The sequence below is a fragment of the Neofelis nebulosa genome, chromosome 6, assembly GCF_028018385.1.
Source record: "Neofelis nebulosa isolate mNeoNeb1 chromosome 6, mNeoNeb1.pri, whole genome shotgun sequence".
Lineage (NCBI taxonomy): Eukaryota > Metazoa > Chordata > Mammalia > Carnivora > Felidae > Neofelis > Neofelis nebulosa.
The window spans coordinates 29412627-29418626 of record NC_080787.1 but is presented as its reverse complement, the minus strand read 5'-3'; the positions used below and the strand labels follow the sequence as shown (position 1 = coordinate 29418626).

The 6000-nt window shown below is 39.7% G+C and overlaps 1 pseudogene; it reads right to left on the bottom strand.

The window, feature by feature from the left end:
• Window positions 1-4058: 4058 nt before the first annotated feature.
• On the bottom strand, window positions 4059-4670 carry LOC131515374 (NHP2-like protein 1; annotated as a pseudogene).
• Between the last annotated feature and the right edge of the window lie 1330 nt (window positions 4671-6000).

Below are 6000 nucleotides of genomic sequence, written 5' to 3'. Positions count from 1 at the left end.
TTTTGGTAAATCACTAGAACACATCACAGAACTCAGCAAAAGCACTCTACATGATTACAGTTTGTTGGTAAAGGATATACATAATGCAACGTCTGGAGGGCACCAGATGCAGAGCTTCCATGCCCTCTCCTACAGGGACAGGGCTCATCACACTCCCTGCCCATCAGTATGTTCACCAACCAAGAAATTCAACTGGGCCTTTGTGTCCAAAGTTTTTACTGGAGTTTCATTATATAGGCATTATTGACTGAATCCCTAGACACGTGATTGAAAATCTCCAATGTCCTCCTTTGCAGGTCAGTCTGAAGGTCTAATTATGTGTTTGGTCTTTCTGGTGACCAGCCACATTCCTGAAGCTATGTAGGAACCCATCAGAGGCAACTTCATTGGCACAATAAAGACTCCCCTGTCATTCAGGAGATTCCAAGCATTTTTGAAGCTCTGTATCAGGAACTAGGGACAAAGTTCAGATATATCATTTTTATATTATATCAATAGAAAAATCACTTAAAACTAATAAAAGGGATTCAAAAAAGGCCAAATATGAAATGAATTAATAAAACTCAGTGCATTTCTTTTATACCAATAAGACCAGTCAGAAAATAGAACAATCCAAAGGCCTTATTACAATATCAGGAAAATGTATACAATTTATCAGAATAAACTTAATAAAAGATGCGGCATACATTCCAGAGGATACGGGGGAATGTCAAGAAAAGAAAGGAGCATGAGGTTGGGTTAAGGGAGAGGAATCACAAAGCAGGAAGAACAGATAACCATAAGGCTCACTTCTAGGATGGTGAGTAAAAGTGTCAGGGATGTTTCACGGTGGGATTAACGGGATTCGGAATGTCCAATGTACCTTGGGTATGAATATGAGGAGGCAAGATGAGGAGGTTCAATAATACTTGTGGCTGCTGAATAGAGGGCTTATTTGATGGGAATACATCATTCCCATACTGACTCTGGAGAAGGGGGACAGGGAAGATGGTTACACTGCTCAAAGTAGACTGACAAGGCCAGTTGAAAACAATTAAATTAAGCAGTGGGTTATTAAAAGAGAAAATTTAAGCCTGGCTTTTATTGCTTTACAATGTTCTCATTTCCTGCAACCTTATAATACAGTTCAAATTTATCTGTATCTATGCTGATTTTAAAAGAAAGTTTAAATTTGGTTAGAAAAGTTGGTATGGTAGATTCATTTTATTTTTCTACCATCACCATCTAGTGGAGAAAACTTTGAACTTCAGACAGAATGAGCTAGGGTTCAGGAAAAAACAGAATAGAGGCATTGTGTGTCAGGTACTACACTACACACTTTATATTTATAAAGTCATCTAATTCTCAACTGCAGGTCATGTAGTGCCTCATGGAAGTAGGCATTGTTGTTCCTCTTTTAGATTTGGAAACTCAGTCTGAGAAGTTGAGTACCTTGCCCAAGGTCACACTGTGGCCAGCTCAAACCCACATTTCTGAAGTCCAAGTCAAGTGCCATTTTCACCTCACAATACATCCAAATAGCTCAGTTTTATTCGTGGAAGTAAAATATACAAACACATATGGAGAATTTTGTCTTTTCTTTATATTCTTCCCTCTTTCTTATTATTTCTTATATACATACACGTCAATATATAATATATATGAGGAAGTCATATATAATATATATGAGCAAAGTATATATGTTAAAAGAAAATAAAATTATACTATAGAGTTTTGTATCTTCTAATTTTTACTCCATATTACATATTTTCCCATTACAATAAATACTTTAGATTTACTCATATATACATACTAGGTAACAATAAAGACAGATCATATGTAATCATATGTAATGTAAATATACAGTGTAATCTTGAAATGCATTTCAAAAGACTGGTAGAAGCTGCTAAAATATTAATAAAGCTGATCTATGAGTAGATATTTCTATAATATGTATTATTTCTAAAAACAAAAACAAAAAGAAACATTTTAAGCCTTACAGTTACCAAAAGAAAAGAGAGTCAAGAAACTTCACAGTTGTCTAGTTTATTGTCATTATTTAAAAATAATTTGCCTGTGTTAGGGGTGACCATATATGCCTATCTTTCTATAATTGTTTAAAATTAAGATACCATATTACATTTCCATCTTTAGTAATACTTTTCTCACAATCTGTTTTGAAAGCAGCCCTACAACCTGAAGGGTAGCAGGATTTGCCACACAAAAATATACCACTTTGGCAGAAGGATTACAGTTGACCCTTGAACAACAAGCGTCTGGACGGGGTGAGTTCATTTACATACGAATTTTTATCAAAAAAAAAAAATAGTACTGGTATGTGGAATTTAAGAAACAAAACAAATAAACCAAGGCGGGGGGTGGGGGGGAAGAGAGAGAGAAGCAAACCAAGAAACAGACCCTTAACTCTAGAGAACAACTGATAGTTATCAGAGGGGAGGTGGGTGGAAGATGGGTTAAATAGGTGATAGGGATTAACAAGGGTACTTATGACAAGCACACGGTGTTGTATGGAAGTGTTGAAATCACAATACTGTACTATACTGTAAATGGATTTTCTCTTCCTTATGATTTTCTCAATAACATTTTTTCTCTAGCTTACTTTATTGCAATAATACAGTATATAATATATACAACATATAAAATGTGTGCTAATCCACTGTTTATGTTACTGATAAGGCTTCCCATCAACAGTAGGCTATTAGTAGTTAAGTTCTGGAGGACTCAAATGTTATGCATGGATTTTTGACTGGAGTGGGAGTGGGGGGGCTCCACTGCCCCTAACACTGCAATTGTTTGAGGGTCAACTAAGTGTATTTTGAGGTGAAGGCAACTAAGAAGCAGCAGATACAAGAAAAGCTCTCTACTCTCCCTATTTGCCTAAAAGCAGAACAAAAATTTGTAAAGGTGCCCCCCGCTTCCCTCTTTACCAGAAAGGACACACAGTATATTAGTTACCATAGATAACTCTAGACCCTTATCAGCCCACAGATGGCATGAGAGGATCTACATAACAAACTTTACTTACCGGTCCTTATCTTCAATTAGTTTCCCATATATTGACCTCCCCACAATTTGCCACTCTTGAAAGTCCTTTTCCTTTGTCTTGTCACTCCTCTATAAATTTATTATTCTTTTAAGATGCTATATAACCCCAAATTCATCAGTAAGTACTTCATGTGTATGAGTGCTGTACATGTTAATACATTTGTTTTTCTCTTTCTTTTTTAAACTGGAATATGAATGTATTTCTTTATTAGGATGCTCACAAGAATGGCACACTAGCACTGCCCTTCTGATATGATAAAGAATACATACATCTGACCCATATTGTGGCAGGGAGGGGTAAAGGCTCTCAGAACTGGTACTAACTATCCACTGAAGACATCTCCATTCACCAGAGAAGATTCTTCTTGAATCCGAACATCTCTGCTGTAGCTTCCAGTCAGGTCTCCATGACTTGCCCAGACTGCATTCCAGCATCAGCTGACTCTCTTTACTCTTGCCACTTTGGACTCCTTCAAGACCTAGGTCAACTTCCCCATGTCTAACTGGCCCAGGTGCAGCCTCTGGAATTCTGCAGCACATCTTTGGTAGGCTGCTGCCCTGGCACCCTCAGGGGCACGTTTAGGAGTTGGAAGGAGAAGTGGGGGAAACACATTACCAAAGCAAATGGGGCAGATTAGCAAATGACACTTGGACATACACCTAACAATCTCACAGGATACATGCTTTGTCCCCAAATGATACATAATCCCCATAGAGAGCAAACGTGTATGGAATGATTTTGTACACCAGGCACAGAGGATAGAAGTGAGTGGTGTTTACATCCATCCTGTCCTACACACAAAAGGAAGTTAGTGCCTGAAAACTGGAACCAGATCTCTATCCTGGCTCTTCCCTGCCTTTGAATGGTGTCACCCCTATGTTTCTGCCTGTGCTCGGCATTAGTTCATTTTTCAAAGGAAGGATAAGATGGCACAGAGTAGAATGGGAGATTGGGCTGGGGTTAATACATGCATAACAACCTATAAAACAAAAATAATACAAAAAAGCATAAACCATATTTAGTACTATAATGCAACAAGAGAAGGTAGCTGGAGATACTACATGCTAACACAGACACTATGACACATGTCCCCAAGGGAAGAACTCAGTGTGGAAGGAGCAGAGGCCACCGTTTTAGACTGAGTCTTTCAATGGACAGCTGAACGGACTGGATTTGCTGCTTCAGCTGTGAGCCTTCTTTGATGGTAACAGAAGAGGTGATGATAGTCCTGGAGAGCCCACAGGCCCACCCCAGGGCCCGCTTGGAGCGCACAAACATGTAGGGCACGTTCTTATCCTCACATAGCAGTGGAAGGTGCAGGATCATCTCCAGCAGCTCAGCATCTGCAGCCATTACGATGAACTCAGAGTTGCCTCTGCTGAGGGTTCTGGTGGCTTCATTAGCTCCTTTCCAAAGCTGCTTGTAGTTACATGACTGCTGAACAAGGTCCAGTAGTTTTCTTGGTGAGGTGGGTGTCTGTGAGGGAGTAGGCCTTTGGATTTATCTCAGCCTCAGTCACTGCAACTCCCAGGTCCTGCCACCCATCTGGGAGAGCAGACACATCAGAGCAGCAGCATGTGCCTAGGCGCTGTTTTTCTCTTTTTAATCTGCCTTTTGTAAATTTAATTTACAGGGGCCAATAAACGTAAGATGGATAGAGGGAAAAGACGTTTTCTCTCCTCCAGAACCTTCTAAGTACTTGGCTTCTGTGATGTTCCTGTGACGGTTGCTCTGGGGATAGGTAAATTTCAGATTATGATCACCAAAGAATAAAGATTCTTAACTCATTTTAGCATACCTTTTCTATTAATCTTATTTTTCCTTTGGGACTTATCTAGTTTGAAAAACCATGAAAAATCAGATCTCACACCTTTGCACAATTACCAGGAAGTTGGGTCACTACACACTTTACAGCCAGAATCAACTGAAACAATGCTTCCTTTACTCTCTCTTTTGATTACCACCTTTTATCTAATTCTGGTTCTTTGTGAGTCATTCCTCTTTCTGTAAAATCATCTTATATAAAAGACTTATAAGATCCTTAGGTGTCTGCTTTGGGACAAGTTTAATGCAGATGTTCTTGTGCAGATTAAATAAAAATCCCATACTTGTCAACTTTTAGAAAAGTGCATCCTTTCCTACAATTCATTATTTTTTCATTCATTCCCCCTCAACTTACTCTCTTCCAAATTATAAAAAAAAGAAAAATGCATGCTTCTGATACATTTTTGAAGGAGCTGTACAGAAAGTAGAAAATCACAAAAAATGGTAACCCTATCATTCGAAGATACACAATACCACACTTGGATGTTTTAATCTCATTTTTTTTCCATTTATGGTAGGCACTGCCTATAATGTAACTTTAACTGGCAATAAAATAACATTTTATTGCTATGGGGGTAAATATGCCTAACTTGACTAACTCACCTCATTTAGAACTAAGTCTAATTTTTAACTATTAAATGTAGAAGACAGGAGACAAGCATCTAAGTATGTGCTTCAGGTAAAAGGCTCGTGGGTAAAAAGGCCAAAAATCTAAAAGAGGGTGAGGTGCAGGATGTTCTCCTTATTTGCATTTCTCTGAGGTAAACATTTTTTTTTTCATACGTGTAGTTGTTGCATTGTTTTCTTTTGTTCCGGTCCTTTGTCCAGTTTTCTTCTGGAGCGGTTTGGTATTTCCCAATTTCCCTTTAATTACCAACAACCTGAGGGGCCTCCTCTCCCCGTCCGGCCGGCCCCACACGCCCACTGAGTGTGAAAAGCCGCTTTCCCAAGAGCAATCTCGGCGCGTTTTCACCGACTCCTTTCCGGTGTCACCGGCCTCGAAGGGCGCGGAGGGACGCCGTTATCGCCACCGCGCACTTCTGCGCACGCGCAACCCGCCACCCTCACGGCCCCTCACAAAGGTGGCTCTCGCGGCCGGCCGGAAGTGGACGCTCAGCGGTCAGGGCGGG